Source organism: Pristis pectinata, chromosome 3 (assembly GCF_009764475.1).
Source record: "Pristis pectinata isolate sPriPec2 chromosome 3, sPriPec2.1.pri, whole genome shotgun sequence".
Classification (NCBI taxonomy): domain Eukaryota; kingdom Metazoa; phylum Chordata; class Chondrichthyes; order Rhinopristiformes; family Pristidae; genus Pristis; species Pristis pectinata.
The window spans coordinates 57,882,470-57,907,172 of NC_067407.1; the positions used below are offsets into that span (position 1 = coordinate 57,882,470).

Below are 24,703 nucleotides of genomic sequence, written 5' to 3' on the forward strand. Positions count from 1 at the left end.
TCTTTTGCCAATCACCCCAACTTTATGGTTATGGACCCTACTTGGAACAGTTTCTCTTTATTTACTCTATCAAACCTGTCCATAATTTGCACACCTCTATTAAATATTTTTAAACCCTTTATGCAAAGGGACCATCCCATTTTCTCCAGTCTTACAACATCCCTTGGACTATTCTAGTAAAACTCTTCTGCAAGCTTTCCAAAGCCTCTGTCTTTCCCATAATTGCTCTTGAAAGAGAAAAAAAATTCTTTTTACACCTATGTAGTAGGAGTTTGGGAGCAAAGGTGAGGGTGTAGAGTTGAGAATCACATCAACTATTGAGGGAGCTTAAGAATGGACTTAGGAGAGCTAGAAGGGGCCATGAGAAGTCCTTGACGAGTAGGATCAAGGAAACCCCCAAGGCATTCTACACATTGTGAAGCATAACTAGAGTGAGGGCAGGACTAATCAAGGATAAAAGAGGAAACGTGCCTGGAGTCAGAAGAGGTAGGGGAGGTCCTTAATGAATACATTGCTTTGGTATTTAGCAGAGAGAGAGACCTTGACGTTTGTGAGGATGGTGTACGACAGACTGATATACTAGGGCATGTCGATGTGAGGAAAGGATGGCTGGAACTATTGAAAAACATTAGGATAGATAAGTCACCGGGGCCAGACGGGATATATCCAAGGTTATTTCGGGAAGCTAGGGAAGAGATTGCTGCGCCTTTGGCAACGACCTTTGCGTCCTCACTGGGTACAAGAGTAGTACCAGATGATTGGTGGGTGGAAAATGTTATTCCTTTGTTTAAGAAAGGAAGTAGGGATAACCCTGGGAATTGCAGAACAGTGAGCCTTCCTTCAGTGGTGGGCAAATTACTGGAGGAGATTCTTAGAGACAGGATTTATGGGCATTTGGAGAAGCATAGGCTAATTAGGGACAGTCAGCATGGCTTTGTGAGGGGCAGGTCATGCCTCACGAGACTGATTGAATTCTTTGAGGATGTGACAAAGCACATTGATGAAGGTAGAGCAGTGGATGCGGTGTACATGGATTTTAGTAAAGCATTTGATAAGGTTCCTCATGGAAGGCTGATTCAGAAAGTTAGGAGGCATGGGATCCAGAGGAACTTGGCTGTGTGCATTCAGAATTGGCTCGCCCATAGAAGACAGAGGATGGTGGTAGATGGAGTATATTCTGCCTGGAGGTCGGTGACCAGTGGTGTTCTGCAAGGATCTGTCCTGGGACCCCTGCTCTTTGTGATTTTTATAAATGACTTGGATGAAGATGTGGAAGGGTGGGTTTGTAGGTTTGCTGCTGATACCAAGGTTGGTGTTGTCGTGGATAGTGTAGAAGGTTGCTGTAGATTACAACAGGATATTGATAGAATGCAGAGCTGGGCTGAGAAGTGGCAGTTGGAGTTCAACCCGGTTAAGTGTGAAGTGATACACCTCGGGAGATTGAATTCGAAGGCAGATTACAAGGTTGATAGCAGGACTATTAGCAGTGTGGAGGAACAGAGGGATCTTGTGGTCCACGTCCATAGATCCCTTAAGGTTGCCACATAGGTCGATAAGGTTGTTAAGAAGCCGTATGGAGTGTTGGCCTTCATTAGTCGGGGTATTGAGTTCAAGAGCTGCGAGGTGATGTTGCAGCTCTATAGAACTCTGGTCAGTCCACACTTGGAATATTGTGTTCAGTTCTGGTCACCTCATTATAGAAAGGATGTGGAAGCTTTAGAGAGGGTGCAGAGGAGATTTACCAGGATGTTGCCTGGATTGGAGAACATGTCTTATGAGGATAGGTTGAGCGAGCTTTTCTCTTTGGAGAGAAGGAGGATGAGAGGTGCCTTGATAGAGGTGCACAAGATGATAAGAGGCATAGATCGAGTGGACAGTCAGAGACTTTTTCCCAGGGCGACAATGGCTAACATGAGGGGGCATAATTTTAAGGTGATTGGAGGAAGGTGTAAGGGGATGTCAGGGGTAAGTTTTTTTTTACACAGAGAGTGGTGGGTGTGTGGAACGCACTGCTGGCAGAGGTTATGGGGGCAGATACATTAGGGACATTTAAGAGAGTCTTAGATAGACATATGAATGATAGAAGAATGGAGGGCTATGTGGGAGGGAAGGGTTAGCTAGATCTTAGAGCAGGATAAGATGTCGGCACAACATTGTGGGCCGAAGGGTGTGTACTGTGCTGTAGTGTTCTATGTTCTATTGTTTTGAATGTTGGGAGAGGTTTAAGGGGCAGAATAACCTCCTATTGTACTTAGTTCAACAGGGAACAGTATGACTTGCATTGGTGCCCCTTGGGTTGAGATCCTGGAAACTATGTGGATAAGTGAATTGTAATGATCTCTATATCACAACAGTGACTGCAAAGCAAAAGTACTTAATTAACTGCTGAAGTGCTTAAGGGCATTTTGAGATAATGAACACTGCTAAATAAGAGAATGTTTACTTTTTCCATTCCTATAATAGATTTTGGTGAAGAGCAAGTCAAGAAGGTTGAATGGCTCACTCACGTTTCAGGTTCTTAATGCCTGTGGGCCCTCTATCTATCTTGGATGCTTTTTAGCGCATGGATGCACATTCTAGCCCTTGGTACTTGTGCCAATTGGTCATTGTTTATGACCTCCATGTACTATTGCAGTGTTATTGAGCTGCGGAAGGTATTAATATAAGCCTATAAGTCATGGAAGATAGTAACATATGCCTTTTTAAGTCGAGGATCAAAACTGTAGATCAGTGTTTTATTTAAGCATGTCCTTTACCGCAGTCAACTTGGAATTGGTATATTCCAGTCGGGACTTGTAATTGCTGGTTTTAATTCCTCTTTCCAAAACCGCAAGTTGTCGACACTGGTAGCAGAGAGGTACTTGTAAAGACATGTCCTCCATCAGAATAAGCAGTAGAATTGCATCAGGCTTTCAGGGTGGCCAAATGCAATACCACTGCTTATTCAACTTCCCAGATCTCCATCCCTTATTCCCAGAAGGAAATACGTGCATGGCACAACTTTAAAATGATTCCAAAGTGAGACTTGGTGGATAGATATGCACAGGTTTGAACAAAGTGTTAAAACAAATCTATAAGGCACTTTTTTTTCAAAAATTATGTTCGAGTTTCTTGGTGTAATAAACTGGTAGAGTCCAAAGGCATAAAAGAGTTGTGTTAATCCTGCTGCAAATCACTGGTTAGGTCTTGGTGAGGTCAGCACCATATTTTTGGAGGGATGTTGATGACTTGGAAGATTTATTGGAATTATCTGGAAAGAGAAGCTACTTTTATGTGGGGAGAGAGTAGAGGAAAGGGAGCAAAGGTATTTCACAGATGTGTTAAGATTTGATTTTTGACAAGAAAAAAATACGGTGAAACTGTTTCTGGCAGTAGAACAGTTGGCATTGAAATTATAGTATAATTGGCAAAAGTCAGGGAGGAAATGAGTTTGTTTTTAATTGCAGTAGAAGGCTGTAGGAGCAAATTCGGTAATGACTTTCAAGGGGAAGATGTATGGATACTTTGAAGGAAAATTCTTAGAGTAGGACTAATTAGAGTTGGCAAGGCTCAATGGGCTGAATAGCCTTTTTGTGTTTTATGATTTCATGAGATAAATATGTTATCCAATGATGGCCTTTGGGGGAAAAATATGTCTAGACTTGACCATGGGCAGTTTTTAGTATTTTTAACAATCTTGACACAAACATGGATGTTTATTTTTTTGGTATTTTGACATTTATGAATGAATTTTCAGGCTTACACAGTGCTTGGAATATAGGGCAGACAATATCAGAAAAGCGGACATTACATAACCGCCTATCGAAATGTATGTAAATAAATACTATAGATCTTGCCTGCTTTAAATGATTGATCTCATTTCACGCTTGTGTCATGTTCATAAGAAATAATTGAAAAGCACAAATATGACCTTGGGCTGTCAGCTCTATTTTAAAAGATTTGGGTAATGGTCAATTTGTTAATATACATTCTGATTATCAACAGTGAAAATATTTCTTTCATCGATCTGCGACTGCGGGTGAAATGGACATTTATCGACGTTGGCTGCTGTTTTTTTTAAACAAGTGCATTCTGCTCAGCTGAGGCATGTGCTGTCTTTTTGAGGTGCTCAAAGGCCGTGAATTTGTGTGCTTAAATAATCCAATTTGCATGGAGCAGTCTTGTCACATGCAATTCTCAATGCCAAGGTCACCGTGAACATAGCCACAGAAATCTTCTTGGCTTTTGCCAAAGCCAAGTGTGCACGAGAGCTGTATGGGTGATTCTTTGGATGGATGAGAACTTAATGGTGTAGCACTGAACCAAACACACCAGGTGGGTTCCACGTTTGATCCATATCTTGTGCCCAGGTATCCTGACGACTTAACTAAGTTCACGTCATCTTTCCTGACCTGTTTGCTACCCTATCATGTGCGTGCATGGGGCTGGTTTAGCGTCGCTTTCTGGTGTGTAAGGACAGAAAAGCCTCAGCATCCTTCACTAGTGCTCAAACATCAAGAAATAGTGATTGGAATGGGCAGTGTACTGTTGTTAGGGTTTGTGGAGCTGTATTCTTGCACGCGAGGAAGAGGGAGGAAGAAAAAAATGAGCAAGAGAATCAGTTCTTTTAATCCAGGAGGAGACCATTCACCAGGTCGAGTCTGTGCTGGCTCATATAAGATCAGACTTGTTCGTTCCACTTCCTTCCTCCTTCCCCATGGCCCTGCAAGTTATTCTCTCTCAAATTCCTGTTTGGTTTTTTTTTGAACGAACTGATTCTGTTTCCATCGTCCTTGCAAACAGTAAATTCCAGATCACAGTTACTTTCTACAGAAAGTAAGTTTATCTTCACATCCCCTTGTATTTAACCGAAATTTTAAATCTGTATTCCTCGATCCTTGAACCATCCAAGGTTGGTTGAGCCTATTGAACCAATTGAGAGGTGTAGGTAGGTGGTATCATTTTCCCAGCGTAGAAATATCTAATACCAGAGGGCATGCATTTAAGGTGAGGGGGAAAGTTCAAAGGAGATTGGTGGGGCAGTTTTTTTACACAGGGGATGTGGGTGCCTGGAATGTGCTGCTAGGGGTGGTAAAGGAGGCAGATATGGTAGAGGTGTTTAAGAGGCTCTTAGATAGGCATGTGAATATGCAGAGAATGGAGGGATATGGACCACGTGCAGACAGAAGAGATTAGGTGTCATTAGCTTAATTAGTTTGGTACAACATCATGGGCCGAAGGGCCTGTTCCTGTGCTGTATTGTTCTGTGAATAGGAACAGCATGTCTCTCTTGACCTTGGCCAAACTGGTTCATAAACCTCCATCAAATCTGTTTTACTCCACTGTCCTCAAAACTTTACTTTCATTTAAGTGGTGACCAGGTAAAATGTTCAATGCACTGGCAGCCTGCAACAACGGGTTGCATTTATTTATCATGGAAGCATCTGTTAATGAGAGAAGCATTAATTCTTGTGGCTATGCATTGTATACCTGCGAGAGTATGATGTCTTTAAAAATTTTTGGAAAAAGAAAAAGATACTCTTGGATGAATTCTCCAGTGCTAGATAGTTGTCCTAAAATTCTTTTTCTTTCCTTGTTTCTGGATTAAGGAAAGCCTTGAATAATCTTGAAGGCAATGAGTTTTGTAATAGTGTTTGGAATGCATGTCCCTTTTCAAAGCACTGTGGTTAATATCATAAGGCAGTACTGGTTTTCTTTTGTTATTCGCAGCCTGAATATGGCTTTTGAAATATAAAATTAGAATATTTTCAAAACTTGAGCTGTATATTGAAGGATCCTATGAAAGATCTCCAATAGAATCATGTTAGTTACCGTGCTGTAACTACACTCTTATTAAATCCATAAAATGTGCTGAGAGATTTAACTTTTTCATTACCACATCACACATCAAGTTGAAGAAGTAGTCTTCTCAAAATGTTTTAAAGATTTGTCTTTTGCCACTGCAGCCAACTGGGTTAGAGTTGGCATTTTTTAAAATCTTAATAATATTAAGAAGATTCAATTTCTTCAACTTAAATATGTGGTTGTGGTATGGAATGGTTAAAACGCTCGGTACATTTCAGTGACCTAAAAATGTGCAGTTACAGCATGGTAACAAACATGATTTTGTGGTAGGTATGAATAAATCATAAACTGAACAGTAAAGCTGTTGTTCCCTTTTCATTCTAAACAGTCGCATAGGCCAGGGTCAGTGAATTGGTTTGAAATAAGCTACTGTGTAACTTCAAGTCGAGTTGCCAAATGAGGACATTGGGTAGTTTAAAACTTCTTCGGCGTGGAAGCTCTTGACTGATGTTGCCACTCGTGGCTTCGAGTTTGCTAAATCCAACTTCAGGTTCGTGCATTGTAGTCAGCCCAGTTTTGAGCCTGTTGAACTATTGCTCTACAGGTTTTGTTTTCACTTGCTCAGTCTTCCATCCGGTTGTTGCATTATGATTCAGTATGGAGTTGTCATCTTGTGTTTGCTGATCTGAACTCCCACTGTTGCCGAGCTCCATGTTTCTTCAGATTTTACTATCATTAAGTGGTGACCAGTGAAAGTGTTCGGTCCACTCGCGGCCGGCAACAACAGCTTGCATTTACTTCGCACATTTAACATGGCAAAATCGTCTAAAAGCAGTTCACGTGGACTTTATTAATAAAAACTTAGCATTAGGCTGCCAAGCTAAAAGGATGGGTGACTAAAAGCTGTAGCCACATCATAAAGGTAGAGGTTTAGAGAGGGGGTAACAGGGACTGACCCACCGAGGCAGGGCTGCAAAAGTGAGATGAATAACTTGAGACACAAAAGACTGCAGATGCTCGAAATCCGGAGCAACACACAAAGGAGCTGGAGGAACTCGGTGGGCCTCCCACTCCTCCCCCCCCCCCCCCCCCCCCCCCCCCGCCCCCCACCTCACCTGCATCCTACCTTCTGTTGTCATTCCCACTTTTTTTTTTCCCCCCCTTCCTCGCCTGCCTATCAGCCCCCTCACCTAGATCCACTTATCACCTGCCTTCCACCTCTCGCTCCACCTCGTACCCCCCCTCACCTAGATCCACTTATCACCTGCCTTCCACCTCCCACTCCACCCCGTACCCCCCCTCACCTAGATCCACTTATCACCTGCCTTCCACCTCCCGCTCCACCCCGTACCCCCCCTCACCTAGATCCACTTATCACCTGCCTTCCACCTCCCGCTCCACCCCGTACCCCCCCTCACCTAGATCCACTTATCACCTGCCTTCCACCTCCCGCTCCACCCCGTACCCCTCTTCCCCCCCCCCCCAACCTTTTTGTACTGGCTATCTTCCCTCTTTCCAGTCCAGATGAAGGTCTCAACCTAAAGCGTTGACTGTCCATTTCCCTCCATAGATGCTGCCTGACCTGCTGAACTCCTCCAGCTCCTTTTGTGTGTTGCTCTGAATGTATAAATGATTCAATACAAAGTGGTGCAGCTCGTAGAGCCGCTGGCTTAGAGTGACCCTGGTTCAGTCTGTGTGCTGCCTGTGTGGAGTTTGCACATTCTCCCTGTGACCGCATGGGTTTGCTCTGGTTTCCTTCACATGCCAAAGACATGCAGGTTGGTAGGTTAATTGGCCACTGTAGATTCCCCCCCCCCCCCCCCCCCCCCCCCCTTAGTGTGTAGGGGAGTGGTAGAATCTGGAAGAAGTTGATGAGAATAAAATAATGGGTTTAATGTCAGATTAGTGCAAGTGGATGTTTGATGGTTGGCGTAGTCTCAATGTAGTATCTCTCTATGACTCTACTTTTGGTTAAGGTATTTTGGTCTGGATTCGGGTATGTGCCTGATATATCCTACAGCAATACAAAATATGTTTTCTAATGTGGAGCTTTTCCTTTTGAAGTTGATCTAAAAGGTGGTTTATAGTGTTGTAAAACTGAGTTGAATTAAAATCTGAGTCCATAAAAAAAAAATCCATGAAAAACGATCCCTTCCCTCTGCTGTTAAGAGCATATACGCTTTCAAAGCCTGAAGAGTTTTGCTTCTCATTAAATACTCTCAACAGCTTAACTTTGGAAGAGTAAAATGTTTTCTAAATATAGGGTTGGATGAACAAAGTCTCAATCTGTGTCTGTTTAAGTTTGTAGTTTGAAGTCTTCACTCAGCCAGCTGAGCTTTCAATATGCCCATCAAAAAACATCTTTTAAATGGCTGCACTATTTAAAAATGGAATGGGGGAAAGGGATCTTTTTAGAATCTGTTGACTCCAATCCATACATGGATTTGGTATGCTCTGTCTCACTCAAGGTTTTCCATATCTTGAATTGTATATCAGTTTCTTCAAAAAAAAAAGTCAGTGCTTCAGTTCATAACAAATGAGTTATTCATTAGTTACGCAGGTTTAGTAATAGTTATTGATGCACTTTCTCCTGTTGGAGAAAGTATTGGTTTTGCATTTTTTAATTCCACTTAAGAAATCCATTTTGAGAAATCTTTAAAAAGTCATTGTTAGAAGTTCCTTTTGAAAGGCTCTTGTAAAGCATGGAAGATATAAACGGCAAAAGCAGACGTTACAAGAAGAGGTATCATCACCACCACTACCATCCTCTTGGCTGACTCAAATTTTAATGAAATGGGAGCTTCCTGATGGTGTATGTTTGGCCATTTGTGGGAACTTGCTTATGCATAAGCTGTATGTTGTGGGTTTATGAAAAACAGAATTTGTTTCTAGGGATATGGATGAGCCCATGGATCTTTAAATTCTGCATTTTCATGAATCTCTACAGACTGAGATCAGTTGATGCTTTTGTTTTATAGCTAACATTCCAGAATGACGTACCACCACTGGTTATGGTTAAGGTATCTCAGATAGTTAACTACATTGGGATATTATTTGTCCATTGTTTTTTTTGGTGTGAAAAATATTTATAAGGTTTTACATGGTGCTCTTCATATCCTTCTGCTGCCCTAGACACCATTATGGCTGCTGCAGTAACTTCTGAAGTGAACATGTCAGAATGAATTGGTAATTGGTTTATTATGGTTATGTGTACTGAGATACAGTGAGAAGCTTTTGTTTGCATGCCATCCAGACATCATTCCATAGGTAAGTACATTGAGGTAGTACAAAAGAAAAACAAAAAGGAATGCAGAATATAGTGTTACAGTTACAGAGAAAGTGCAGTGCAGGTAGACAAGTGCAAGGGATATGACAAAGTAGATTGAGCGATCAAGAGTTCATCCTTATCATACAAGAGATCCATTCAGTAGTTTTGTAACAGTAGGATAGAAGCTGTCCTAAAACCTGATGGTACGTGTACACCGATGTACATATCTTCTCCCTGATAGAAGGGGGGAGGAGAAGAGAGAATGACTGGAGGAAGGGATGTGGGAGGGGTCCATGATTACATTGGCTGCTTTCCTGTGGCAGCAGGAAATGTAGGCAGCCAGTGGAGGGGAGACTAGTTTTCATGGGCTGCATTCCCAACTCTGCAATTTCTTGCAGTCTTGGGCAGAGTAGTTGCCATACCAAGCTCTAATGGATCTGAATAGGATGCTTTCTAGAGTGCTTCCGTAAAATTAGTGAGGTTCATCAGGGACATGTGAACTTCCTTAGCCTTCTGAGGAAGTGGAGGTGCTGGTGTGCTGTCGTGGCCACGGCATCTACATGCTGGACCAGGACAAGTTGTTGGTGATACTTACACCTAGGAACTTGAAGTTCTCAACCATCTCCACCTCAGCACCACCTCACCACTCCACCCCACTTCCTGAAGTCAATGACCAGCTCTTTTGTTTTGTTGATATTGAGGAATAGGTCGTTGTCTTGACACCATGCCACTAGACTCTCTATCTCCTTTCTGTACTCCGTCTTGTCGTTCTTTGTTTGATATTCAGCCCACTACAGACTTCCAAATGGAGTTGGAGCAGAATCTGACCACACAGTCATGAGTTTATAGGGAGTAAAGGGCTGAGGACACAGCCTAGCGGGCACCAGCGTTGAGGATAATCATGGTGGAGGTGTTGCGTCCTATCCTGATTGCGATCCCTTGGTCAGGAAGTCAAGGATCCAGTTGCAGAGAGAGGTGCTGAGTCCTAGGTCTGGGAGCTTGGAGATGAGTTTGTTTGGAATTATGGTATTAAAGGTGGAGCTGTAGTCAATAAATAGGAGTCTGATGCAGGTGTTTTTGTTATCCACATGTTTCAGAGACGAGTATAGGGCCAGGGAGATGGCATCTGCCATGGGCCTGTTTTGGCGGTAGGTGAATTGCAGTGGGGTGAGGTTGTCTGGGAGGCTAGCATTGATGTGTGCCACAACCAGCATCTTGAAGCACTTCAAGATAATGGATGTCAGAGCCACTGGGTGGTAGTGATTAAGACGCATTACCTAATTTTTCTTTGGCACCAGGATGAAGGTCTTCTTAAAGCAAATGAGAACCTCTGGTTGGAGTAGGGAGAGGTTAAAAATGTATGCAAATACTCCCGCCAGCTGATCTAAGCAAGATTGGTGGATACGGCTGGGGCCTCCATCCGGGCCATTCGCTAACTGTCCACACTTACCACAGATGTGGAAAGTATGAATTTACTTTCTGTGGATCCCCCTGTTGTGAATTCATTCTTTGAAACCAAAAAATTCCCTGAAGCCATCCTGACACTGATCGCAAGAGCTGAAACTGACTGTTTAGCTCAAAATAACATTAACAGGTGAACAAAACATTTGTGATAGCAGGCTAAGCCACACCCTTGCTTAGCCAGCTGCAAAAGCTGCCCGAAACATTCAAAAACAATTGAACAGACACTCGAGTAATTGACAGTTTTTATATTAAAAAAACATTCAAGGTGAAAAGCTAGAAACACAAACTTCAGAATGCAAAAAATAATTTAAAATATTGAAGAAACCAATTAGTTCTTACTTGTTTAAAAAAAACAAAATTCCACTAACCATCCCATGTAGCTGTTTCTTTCTATTTTGATTGAGTGGACTTGCTTTTCCTACTTGAGGTCAAACATGGAGCAGATTCCAACGTTTCTAAGTGGATGGTTAAACATAGTAATTGAAAACTTGTTTTCCAAGTTCACCTGTTTTTCCTTCACTATAATTGTATTTCACTGAGGGACTTGGCATTGAAACAGATGGAAGGGTGTGAAGCGTCTATACTTGAGTGATGTGTAACTGCTAACTTATAATTAAAATAATTAATACCATGTACATCTGTAATTACTGCCAAATAAACTTGATGCTCAAAATTAGCTTTACAAGTGTGGAGTCTCTTCTATCTGTGCCTTTGAATTATAGTTGTAACTCTGAAATAATTTCAGTTTGTTTTACATTATCCTCTGTCAGACCATTCTACCTGACATTCTAGTCCAAGTACTGCTAGTCTTTCTGGTTCTCCAATGTGGTTTTGGAAACAAAGATCCTAGTCCCCCAACAAAGGTATCTCGCAAGTTTAGTATTTTTGCTAACTTGTGTTCCAGTGCGGGAAAAAAAACACAGAAGACCCGTGGCTAAGTGTGTTGAATGGCTAGCTCTGTTCACTTACTGCTGACTGCAAAATCTGAACCCTTCTCTTGCATGTACGTGCATAAATCCAACAAGCTTAAGCAGAGAAGCCCTTTATCATTTCATACCTTCCCCTTTCTGGGTCCTTGTCTTTTCATGTTTTCTGGATTAAGTTGAAATATGAAGAAAGAAGTTGAGTTCTTAAGAGTATTGCAGTTTTATATAAATTAGATATAAAATTATATAATATATTCAATCTATAATTTTATAATATATGCAGGATTTCTGGTTTCTGATTTGCCACTCAGCAAACATTTTTTTTGCATTGAAACTTGGTTCTTGCAATAGCTGTTACTTTGAATTTCCTCAATGAGGGTTTTGCCAGGAGGGCATTGTGAAGTGTGTTTAGTAGAGGAACAGTATAGGTATGAGATACTTAAAACATAATCATTTTCTCAGATCAAGTGAATATGCTTGCACCGCCTCCCACATGCAACTCCTCGCTCTCTATCTCTTGCATAAGGCTGGAAGCTCAACATTGAAGAGCTGCAAAGAATTGCTAAAATCATTGTTGTCCTTTCTATTGCAGGGTCGGTTAAGAACTGCTGTTTTATCTTTCTGGCTTAAATTATAGGATTTTAACCATTGGAAGGATGTGGTTGTGCTGAAGAGTGTGGAAGAGATTCTGTCTGAATTGGAGGACTTTAGTTATGGAGAAAAATTAGATAGCCTGGGTTTGTTTTCGCTGGAGCGAAGGAGGCTAAGAGGTGACCTGATAGAAGTATATAAGATTATGAGAGGTAGTAGAAGGTCAGAATTTTTTTTTTCCATGGTAGCCTATCAAAAACAAGAGGGTATAGGTTTAAGGTGAGAGTAAGGAGTTTTAAAGGGGAAAAGTTTTTTAAGATATCTTTATTAGTCACATGTACATTGAAACACACGGTGAAATACTTCTTTTGTGTAGAGTGTTCTGGGGACAGCCCGCAAGTGTTGCCACGCTTCCGGCGCCAACATAGCATGCCCACAACTTCCTAACCCATACGTCTTTGGAATGTGGGAGGAAACCAGAGCACCTGGAGGAAACCCACGCAGACACAGGGAGAATGTACAAACTCCTTACAGACAGTGGCTGGAATTGAACCCAGGTCGCTGGCGCTGTAAAGCGTTATGCTAACCGCTACACCACTGTGCCTGCCTAAACAGAGTGGTTAATATCTGGAACTCATTGTTTCCGATTCCATCCCCATCTCTGACAATTAATACGTTTAAGGTACATTTAGACAGACACTCAAATAGGCCAGGCATAGAAGGATACAAACCTAATGCGGGCAAATGGGATGTAGATGGGCAAAAAGGTCAACATGGACATGGTGGCCTGAAGGGCCTGTTCCTGTGCTGTACAATCTGTGACTCTCTATGGAAGTTTATGTGATGTCTCAACACAGTAATCTCCTGGTTTGGTTTAGCAGATAATAAAACAATTGCAATGATGCTAAATGTCATGCAATGAAATCTATTTAAATATTTAACAGCCTCAGATTAATTGAAAAGACTTGGAGTACAAAATTGTTGCTTTAGCACTGAGGAAGCAGGGGGGTCATCATGCTCCATAGAAGCTGTTCAGTAAGCCTCTCTCTTTAGGGCCTTGTTTTTTCATTCTTCTGCAAGTTAAATTAAGAAATAACACAAAAGCCTTAAAAAAAAATTGTTGGTTACTTTGGATTCTCAAACCTTTGCAGTTTGCTTTTACTATTGTAACAAGAGGGGGGAAACAAAAATCAATGCTAGCCAACCTATTAATGTGATCTCAAGGAATAGTCTGGATTTTAATTGTAGGCAGGGCTATAATCTGATCTAATGCCAATGGGCATTCTTCTTTGTTTTGAATCAGTTCAGTAATTATTATTTTTAAAAAGTTTTCTGTACATGTGTGAATAATATTGTATATTCTAGTTATTTTTTCACAGTATATGGAGGTTGCTAGCAGGGGCCTGCATTTATTGCCCATAAGTTTTCACTGAATAATTTGCTGAGTCATTTCAGATAAGAGTTAAGAGCCAAGCACATTGCTGTGTGTCTGGAGTCACCTATAGATTAGATGGAGCAGAGATAGCAGATTTGCTTCTCCAAATTGAGTCAGACAAGATTTTAACAACAACATGACTAATTGATTCAGAGTAACCTTGATGGATACAAAATTGTGATTGCCCTATCTAAATATGCAAAACCTTAATGTTTAAACAATTACCATCCACTGATAATGTGATTATAGCTCTTCAAAAAAAAACCGAATGCAATGAAAGAGTAGCCTAATTCACCCGGCCCTGGTCAGAAATTATTCGGCAATTTTTTTTCCATTAGGTCTAATTCAGTATAAAAACAATCAAAACAATGGAAGCAAAGTCTACATTTAAATAAAGATAAGAAATCAAACTGCATTTGATCTATATTTGGAACTCCTCAGCACCACCAAGTACGAACAAGGAGGTAACCGTTCATATCACTGTTACAATAGCATTACAGAACAAAAACAAACATTTTGCTCAAAGACAGCAAGGATAAATCACTACTCCATTACCAAAGTACATTTATTTGATCTTATGGCAGTAGACTGTGTATAATTAAATCAGGTAATTAAGATTGTGCAGCAGAAATGAGTTTGCTCAAGAATGTTAATGCTTGGTGGTGGATTTTTGAGACTTGAGTAACATTTACAGGCTTAAGGCAGTCCTGTCAAAACATTCTGGAGGAACTGCTGCCAGTTCCAAGTCCAGAGATGAGACAAAAATCACTTGTACACCGATATGTAGACAGATTACGGAAAGGGGTAAAAGTAACAGGGTTATCGTAATGGGTGACTTTAACTTCCTCAATATTGACTGGGACTTCCTTTTGTGCAAGAGGCTTAAATTGGGCATCCAAGAGGGTTTCTTGAAACAGTATGTGAATAGTTCAACTGGAGGAGGGACCATGTTTCCCAATGGGCCTTCTATTGGGAAACCAGCTGAGCCAGATAACTGGTATTTCAGTGGGAGAGCATTTTTGGAACAATGATCACGGCTCCTTAAGTTTTAAGATGGTTATGGATAAGTCTGGACCTTGAGGGAAGGCACTGAATTAGGGGGAAGGCAAATTACAATGTGATTAGACAGGAGCCAGGGGGAATTAATTGGGAGCAGCTGTTATCGGGCAAGTCCACATCTGACAGGTGGGAGTTGATTAAAGATTAGCTGCTCAGAGTTCAGGACCGACGTGTTCTGGTAAGGGGGAAGGGCAAGGATGACAAGGTAAGGGAACCTTGGATGATGAGAGAGGTTCTGAATTTAGTCAAGAAGAAAAAGGAATCGTGTGAGGTATAGGAAACCAAAATCAGACGGGGCCCTTGAGTAATATGAAGAAAGCAGGAAGGAACTCAAGCAGGGAATTAGGAGGGCCAAAAGGGACCATGAAATGTCCTTGGCAAGTTGGATTAAAGAGGCATTTTATACATATTAAAAACAAGAGGATAACTAGGGAGAGAGGGTAGGGCCACTCAAGTATAAAGCAGGGAATTTATGCTTGGAGCCAGAGGATGTGGGTGAGGTAGTAAATGAGTACTTTGCTTTGGTATTCACCAAAGAGAAGGATATGGAAGTTAGTGAGAGCAGTGTGGGGTAAACAAATATGCCAGGGCATTTGGAAATGAAAAAGGAGGTGGTGCTGTGTCTCTTGAAGAGCATTAAGGTGGATAAACTCCCAGGGCATGATGGCATATATCCCAGGTTACTGAAAGAGGCAAGAGAGGAGATTGTTGGGGCCTGTGTATCCTCACGAGCAACAAGTGAGGTCTTGGAGGACTGAAGAGTAGCCAATGTTTTTCCTTGGTTCAAGAAGGGAAATGGGGATAATCCAGGGAGCCTCACATCAGTGGTCGGGAAGCTATTAGAGAAGATTTTTAGAGTTAGGATTTGCACGCATTTGGAAAGGCGTGGCCTGATTAGAGACGGGCAGCGTGGCTTTGTGCAGGGCAGATCATGTTTTAGTAACATGATTGAGTTTTTTTTTGAGGAGGAGTTGAGGGTGGAGTAGTGGATGTCATCTACATGGACTTTAGTAAGGCATTTGACAAAGTCCCTCATGGTAGACTGATCTGGGAGATTAAGCTGCATGGGATCCATGGTGATTTGGTAGTTTGGATTCAGAATTGGCTTGCCCATAGAAGACAGGATAATGGTGTTATTCTGGTTGGAGGTCTGTGACCAGAGGTGTTTCTCAGGGATCAGAACTAGGACCTCTGTTTGTGATATATGTGAATGACTTGGATGAAAATGTGGATGGGTGGGTTAGTAAGTTTACAGACAACACAAAAATTGGTGGAGTTGTGCACAGTGAAGACGTTTGTCAAAGGATACAGCAGGATATAGATCAGTTACAGATGTGGGCATTTAATCCGGGAAAGTGTGAGGTGTTGCACTTTGGGAGGTCAAATGTAAGGGGAAATTATACAGTTAATGGCAGAACCTTGAACAGCATTGCTGCACAGAGCGATCTTGGGGTCCAAGTCCATACCTCCCTGAAAGTGGCCACGGAAGTCGATCTGGTGGTAAAGAAGGCATGCTTGCCTTCATTGGTCGGGGCACAGAGTATAAGAATAAGGAAGTCGTGTTGCAGCTATGTAAAACTTTGGTGAGGCCGCACTTGGAGTATCGTGTAATTCTGGTTGCCCCATTACAGGAAAGATGTGGAAGCTTTGTAGGCCTCTTCTGTACACTTTCCAAAGATGCTGCTGAGATTAGAGGGTATGAAGTTATAAGGAGAGGTTGGACAAACTTGGGTTGTTTTCTGTGGAGCGTCGGAGGCTGGGGGGAGACCTGATAGAAGTTTATAAAATAATGAGAGCCATAGATAGGGTAGGCAGTCAGAATTTTTTTCCCCGGAGTAGAAACGTCAAATATAAGAGGATGTTCATTTAAGGTGAGAGGGGGAAAGTTTATTTTTATGCAGAAAATGGTAGGTTCCTGGAACAGTCTGCCAGGCATAGTGGTGGAAGCAAATACAATAGTGGTGTTTAAGAGGCATTTACACAGTCACATGAATATACAGGGAATGGAGATATATGGATCTTGTACAGGTAAAAGCGATTCGGTTTCATTTGGCATGGTGTTTTGCACAGACATCATGGGCCAAAGGGCCTGTTCCTGTGCTGTACTGTTCTATGTGTTTTGTTCTTTATGACCGTTTGGAATACACTTCTACCCATTGCCAAAGAGCTCTGACACTGACTCCTGTGATTATCAAGGTAAAATGATAGATGTTGATGGTGGTTAGGACTTCATTGCTGAACAACTCCTAAGGTTGTTTGGGAAATCCTTGGTCTTCACTTAAATACAAAGAAGAAAGTACACAGGAAGCTGCTTTTGCATTGTTGTGTGTTCAAAGGAAATCCAGAAACAAATAGTCAGTTAGCACAGATTGTATCTTACTGAAAAATTTCTGCTATAACAGGAGTTGTGATAAGTTGCTGGATACCATGGGGGATTGGATGCCATAATGAATGTTAGTTAACACATTGTCCTTGTAACTTCCAGGGCCTGAGTGTGGATACTGTCCAATCTCATGGAACAAATGTCTGCTCTGTGTCAGCTGTGAAGGCCTAGGAGCTTAACCAGTTCTGAGCAGGTATGGATTGTTTGATTCTGGCTCTGTGCTCCAGTATAAAAGTGACTAGCACTGCCAATTCTTCATGTCAAAATCAAAAAAAAACTGCAAATGCTGGAAATCTGAATTTAAAAACAGAAAATGCTGGAAACACTGAGTAGGTGGGCTGCATCTGTTGTGAGAGGAACAGTTAACATTTCAGGTTGAAGACTCAGAGCTGGGAAAGAGGAAACCAGCTAGTTACAGATAAGGTGGGGAAGGGATGGAAAAGACAAAGGGTGCATCTGATAGGCTGAGGCAGGGTTGCTCTGGGTATCAGTTACTGAGGTCATCCAGTTGATTGGTTAATGATGCAGTTAGAAAAGAGTGAGAAGGTGGAGCAACAGCTATAAGAGGAGGGCAGTAAAGGAACGAGAATACGGACAAAGAAATGTTTAAAAAAATTGCAAAATGCAGAGCTGTAGGACATGCCCAACAGGTCAGGCTGTGCTAACAGAGAGAGAAGAACTGAGCAAGTACCACAGATGGATGACTTGCAGCAGAAATAGACAGTTCTGACACAAACAGAGAAAACAAATGACCCAAAGTTGTAGAATTCAATAATGAGTACAGAAGACTGCCCAGATGGAAAATGAGCTGCTGTTCCTCAAGCTTACATTGGGCCTCATTATTGCAGTGTAGGAAGCCACGGACTGATACATCAGTGAGAGATGAGATATTAAAGTGGCAGGCAACAGGGAGCTCTGAGTTCAGGTGCTCCATTAGGCAATCACTCTGGTTTCTCCAGTGTAAATGAGACCACATTGTGAAACTGATTGTGTCCACTAGATTGGAAGAAGTATAAGTGAATTATTGCTGCACTTTGGTGCAAAATTCTTCCCACTGAATGGGTGAAAGCAAAGTCTTTAGATGTGTTCTGATAGAGATGGAGCAGTTTGGTAGCATCCTTGTGTAGCATTTGCATACATCTTGCTCTGCTGCCTCATTTTTTCCCACTGCAAGAGGTGTTTTGGTCCATTGTTAATACTTGAAATTGGGGAAGATGGTGTATTTCCATTAGTAAAATCTTTGAAAGAAACATTGACATTTATAATTCACTATAAGTGAAATATAGTGATATTTGGAGGCCACTTTTAAAGCCTGTTTTCACTTGGTGGTCTGGATATCTTGTATGAAGATTATAATACCCTAATTATCACCACAATAAACACCTTCAAGATTTTTGTTAAAATTATATGACATAGACTTTAATGGTTATTACATAATACTGGCCAAGTAGTTATCATGCATTACTTAGTAACTGAGGTGGACCAAGAGCAGGCAATGTAATGTCCATTATTCTATGATCCACAACTGAAGTTTCACTGGGATATAAAGGAAGGGTTCACTAAACGAAGACCTCTCCTGTTTCCTCTCCAAGATGAGCTTCTCCAACTAACTTGCTTCTTACCTACTGGGCTGAGATTACCATGGCCAAAGGCACCAGCAAGATACAACTCTGAATGACTCTAATGCAGGGAATCACATCATATCAGTTTAGGTGGGAGAAGATAGTCTACCAGAACAGAGTTCAAACTCTTCACTTTTCCAATATAGTGAATATTAACAGACACAGGTAATTCCCAGCTTATGAGCGCCTGACTTGCATACAGCGCATACATATGAGCAAGCTTTCGGGAGACTGGCTGCTGCAGGGCTGCCGGTATATTGTGCCGTTTGGGAACTTGGTTCGCAGCCACATTTCTGGCTTGCAAACTGTTCGGGAACCCTACGATAACCTGGGGAGTACCTGTAGTAATGGACTTCACTCACTTTCTTTACAGTGATTGCAAGCAATATAAAATAATTCTTGCTTCAGAGTCCTGGTTTGTTTCTCAATGTAATTATAAATTGCTGGGTCCAGTGAATAGCGGACCATGATTCACTACTTTGCGTTGCTGATTCTGACTCATTGCCAATGGTTGTCGCATCAATAGAGGGATATAATTTGGAGTTTCTTTAATGCTATCTTAACCTAAAATAACAATAATTGAATTTGTTTTCTATTTTATATAAGGATGGCCCAGAGGTGCAACTTGTAGCACTGCTACCTCTTTTCTCTGGCAATCCAGGTTCAATTGTGACCTCCAGTGCTGTCTGTGTGGAGTTTGCAAGTTCTCCCTGTGACTGTGTGGTGTTTCACCTGGGTGTCAAAGATGTCCTGGTTGGTAGGTTAATTGCCCCTAGTATAAGCGAGTGGTAGAATCTGGGAGGAGTTGACGAGAATGTGGGGAGAATAAAATAGGACTCGTGTAGAATTAGTATAAAATGGGTGCTTGATGGTCAGTGTGGAATCAGTGTGTTGAAGGTCTTGTTTTAGTGCTGTGTGACTGACTCTATGACAGCCATTCACAAAAGAGCCAACTTCGTTTCCTTGCTCAAGTGAAAATGTGAAAGAAACCCGAAGAGTCAACATTCCAAAAGGATTCTGGTGATTGAGTAGAACATCCTCAGCAATTAATCACATCCAAATACTTTGACAGGCATCTATTCATGTAAGGATATTGGCAACGATTTATCCATATATGCCAAGGTCTTCCTGAACTAAGCTTTCTTTTCAATATTTTGGTCTGTGTATATATAATCAGCTGCATTGGAATGTGTGGACTAGAGAAACTGTGGGCAAATTTAAAAGTGAATTTGAAAAGTTCTTATGAACATGGAAAACTATAATAAGCTCAGTAAAAGATGTTTGACTGACAGAACTTGCAAAAGTGTAAAGGGTTTAGTATGCAAATTGTTACTTGGATATTCTGAAAGCTTCAGCTGAAGTTAAGTACTGATTGTCAATAGCAACATTAACAATGGTTTGCAGTGAATTCATTAGCTTGGGTGTGGGGAAAGGAGATGTCTATAGTTGAGCAAGTTTTGGTTGGATGATGTTATTAGTAGGACAGTCTAGTGGGCAGTTTTTAGGAGGAGGTGAAAAGGAGTTTTTGGGGAAGTTGCTGTTTTATGCAACATAAGAAACACACTGTTCATATAATATAAGAAATAGCAGCAGGGAAGCTCATAATGGTCTGGTCTGCTGTTCAATAAGATCACTGATCTGGTCACAATGACAGGTTACAATAACAATCAGTGGATTACAATAACAACTTTGTAAAAGGCAGTTGGGCAGGTACATGGACAGGAAAGGTTTTGAAGGTTGTCGGCCAAATGCAGGCAAAGGGGACTAGCTTGGATGGGCTTCTTGGTCGAAATGGAAGAGTTGAGCCAGAAGGCCTGTTTCCGTGCTGTATGACTCTATGGTCTTTGGCCTCAAGATCATTTTCATGCTTTGATTTTTCTGTAGTCCAAAATTCTTTCCATTCTCACCTGAAATGTACCTAATGACTTGGCACCGCCCATCTCTCGATTAAGGGATTAAAAAAAATGCATAACCCTCTGAAATAATAAATCCCTCCTCATCTAAATGGCTGACCTCTTATCCTAGGACTCCTTTTCCTCCTCCTCCTCCTACACTTTTCACAGCAAGGAAATATCCGACTCTCATCTACACCGTGAAGCTCCCTCAGAAGTTGCTGTTTTGTTAAATTATTTATTCATTTTCTGGGGATCGAGGCATTGGAGGGGGAACTTGCTAATGTCTTGAAACCCCTGTCCTTAATTGTATGGTTGAGAAGGTGCTGTTGGCAAAGCTGAGGGAAGTAACAACAGTGCATTTAGAAGGTGATTTCACTGTGCGTCAGTGGTGAAGGGAATGAATGTTTAGGGCAGTGGATTCAATACCCACCAAGTGAGATTTTTTTTTGTCTTGTATAGCCCCAAGTCTTGTTGGGGTTGCACAGATCCAGGCGTGGAGAATATTCAACTGATGTCCCCTGTAGATGGTGGAACGGTGGTGAGTCAGTTGCAACAGGATACCCAGTGTCTGACCTGCTCCTATATCCATAGTATTTGTATGTGTGGTCATTGTTGATCCCTGCAATGTTGATAATGGGGGTTCACATTGATATCAAGCGTAGGTAATTAGGCTCTCTTGTTGGACGTGGTCATTGCATTAAACATGAGAACAATACAGCACAGGAACAGGCCTTTGGCCCATAGTGTTGTGCCAAACTAATTAAGCTAATGACATCTAATCAGTTCTGCCTGCCCATGGTCCATATTCCTTTGTGTTCTGCATATTCATGTATTTATCTAAAAGCCTCTTAAATGCCTCTGTTGTATCTACCTCCATCACCACCCCTGGCAGTGCATTCCAGGCACCTACCACTCTGTGTGTAAAAATAAATAAATAGATTTGCCCTGCACATTTCCTTTGAACTATCCCCCTCTCACCTGAAATGCATGCCCTCTGGTATTAGACATTTCAACCTTGGGGGAAAAAGATACCATCTGTCTAATCTATCGATGCCTCTCATCATTTTATAAACTTCTATCAAGTCTCCCCTCAGCCTCCACCGCTGCAGAGAAAACAATCCCTAGTTGTTCAACCTTTCCTTGTAGCACATGCCCTCTAATCCAGGCAGCATCCTGGTAAACCTCTTCTGAACCCATTGCCTGGCACTTCCCTGCTGTGAATATTCATTGCTACTTGAGTCCATGCCTGAATGTTGTTTGGATCTTGAACAAGTCAGGTATGGACTTGTTCATTTGCTGAAGAATTGGAATTGAACATTGTGCAATCATCAGGGAACATTCTTACTTTTGATCTTATGGAAGGAAGGTAGTTGATGAAGCAGCTGAAAATGCTTGGGCTAGGTTACCACTCCAAGGAACATCCTGCAGTGATGTCCTGGTATTGGGATGATTGACCTCCAACAACCACAGTCATCTATCTCTTTGCAAGATATGATTCCAGCCATTGGATTACTTCCCCGTTGATGTTCATTGACGTCAATTTCTCTGATGCTACAGTCAGTGATGTGCTGCCTTGATGTCAAGGACAGTCACTCATCTCGCCACTGGAATTCCACTCTTTGGTCCATATTTGGAGCTGTGATAAGGTATGGAATTTAGTGGATCTGGCTAAATCTGAACTGGCCATTGATGAACAGGTTATGAGAGAACAAGTGTCCCTTGATAACACACTGACACTTCTGATCACTTTGCTAATGTTTGAGAGTTAGCTCATTGGCTGCTAATTAGCCAGATTGGACTTGTCCTGCTTTTTTTTTTGTGAACAGGTCGTACCTGGGCAATTTTCCATAGCTTGACTTGAGCACAGCTCATTTTAGAACACAGGTCTTAACTACAACAGCTGGGAAGTGTCCACCCTCTTCTGTATCTGGTACTCTTAACTGTAACTTGATTTCACATGGAGTGAATCAAACAGACAGGAGGCTGTCTTCTGTGATGGTGCAGATTTTGGGGGGCAAAGCTGTGATGGATAACTACTTGGCATTTCTGGCTGAACATGGTTGCAAATGCTTCAGCCTTTAGCACTCGCTAGCTAGGCTCTGTATTGGGGATGAACAAGTCCTTCGAACTTCCTCCTCCCTCGTTTGTTTAATTATCCATGACTAGATGCAGTGGAACTGCAGAGCTCTGATCTGATCTATTAATTGTAGGATTGCTTGGCTTTGTCTCTTGCATGCTGCTTTTGTTGTTTAGAACAGGTGCAGTCCAGTTTTGCACCTCAGTTTTGGGTAATCCTGGTATTGATTCCACATTGTGGCATCAGAGTTAATCTCCTGACTTTATAGTAACAGTAGAGTGAGGGATGTGGTGAGCCATGAGAGTACAGATTGTGGTGCTGTACATTTCTGTTGCTGATGACCACCACCCCCCCCCCCCCCCCACATCCCTCTCAGTATCTCAGTGTTGTCCAGTTATGAGCTGCTAGATCTACTTTAAGTCTCTCCCATTTAGCTCACCATCATAGAAACGTACATTGTAGAAATAGGCCCTTTCAGCCTCCCTCATCAATGCCAACCGTGATACCTATCTGTGCTAATCCCATTTACCCATATTAGGCCTGTATCCCTTTCTTATCTATGTATCTGTCCAAATGCCTTTTTTGTTAAAACATCGTAATTGTATCAGCTTCCTACACCTTCTCTTGGAGCTCGTTCCATACAACCACCACTGTTTGTGTGAGAAAACTTGATCCTCCTTTAAACTTCTCCCCTTTCACCATAATCCTGTATCCTCTGCCCTGGGAAAAAGATTCTCTATTTATCCTATCTATGCCCCTGATAATTTTATAAACCTCCAGTTGTGCCTCACAATGTAGTGGAGGATGTTCTTCATGTGAATATCCTCCATTCTCTGCATATCCATGTACCTATCTAAGAGCATCTTAAATGCCTCTGTTGTATTTGCCTCCATCACTACCCCTGGCAGTGCATTCCAGGCACCACCACTCTCTGTGTAAAATAAAAACTTGCCCCGCATGTCTCCTTTGAACTTGCTCCCTATCACCTTTAAATGTATGCCCTCTAGTATTAGACATTTCAATCCTGGGGTAAAGATATTGGCTGACTACTCCAACTATGCCTCTCATAATCTTATAAACTTCTATCAGGTCTCCCCTCAGTTTCCACTGCTCCAGAGAAAACAACCTAAATTTGTCTAACCTCTCCTTCTAGCACATGCCTTCTAATCCAGGCAGCATCCTGGTAAATCTCATCTGCACCCTCTCCAAAGCCTCCACATCCTTCCTATAAATGGGGCGACCAGAAGATAGATAGGGTAGACAGTCTTTTTCCAAGCATAGAAATGTCAAAAGCTAGAGGGCATGCATTTAAGGTGAGAGGGGGAAAGTTGAAAGGACGTGCGGGGTGTTATGAACCAGCAACAAAAGAAACACACTGAGTCATGTTTCAGTGTTAAAAACTATTTTATTAATGACAACTTACGATAACAAGAAAAATAAAAGTAAAAATGTTAGTATGTTGGAAGTAAAAATGTTAAACCTTGAACATTAACCTCAAAACTAAACTCTTCGCGCGCGTGTGTGTGTGTGGCAAAGTCCTAAACTCCAAGTCTAGGAATAGTTCTTAAAGTTCAGTTCAGCAAGCCATAAGGTGAAACATGAGCAAAGGCTTCTTCAACAACCACCGTTGTCTGAAGATAAGATGTAGATGTAGAGAACAGAGAGAGTAATTACGAAATCCAAATGTTCCACGATGGAACCCAAACGACACCTCAGTGTTTACTCGGTAGTGACTTCCTCACCCCGAAAAGCATCTGACTCATGGTCGTCCACAGAAATACTTATTTCCTTCTACAGGTCAGCAACAAAGTGAACTCCACTGGATTACTTCCAATTTCCATACGTGGATTGCAGTGACAGACACAGTTATTGTTTCTCATCCATCGATAGAGAAATGAGCAGGCTGGTGTCTCTCTCCCTTTTTTCTCTCTCTCTCTCGCTGACCTCAACTGACTTCTTCAACAACATCATTACGTCCTTTATCTTCTGTTGATGTAAGCACGCCACACTCTCTCTCTCTCTCTCTCTCTCTCTCTCTCTCTCTCTCTCTCTCTCTCTCTCTCTCTCTCTTACTCTATCTTAAAGGGACATTCACTGAGTCCGTAACAGGGGCAAGTTTTTTTTTTACACAGAGTGGTAGGTGCCTGGAACTGACTGGTGGGGAGAGTGGTGGAAGCAGATACGATAGCAGCATTTAAT

The 24,703-nt window shown here is 41.8% G+C and overlaps 1 protein-coding gene across 9 annotated transcripts in view; it reads left to right on the top strand.

Annotated features, from left to right (window-relative positions):
- LOC127568345 (uncharacterized protein C1orf21-like) overlaps positions 1–24,703 on the top strand; it is a 164,940-nt gene that overhangs the window by 26,153 nt on the left and 114,084 nt on the right. For 7 of the 9 annotated variants that reach the window (XM_052011977.1, XM_052011972.1, XM_052011976.1 and 4 more), the window contains exon 2: positions 17,013–17,103. The exons of the other annotated variants lie outside the window; for them this stretch is intronic. The gene's annotated coding sequence lies outside the window, so the exon portion shown is untranslated. The remainder of the gene's footprint in view (positions 1–17,012; positions 17,104–24,703) is intronic. 9 annotated transcript variants of the gene reach the window in all.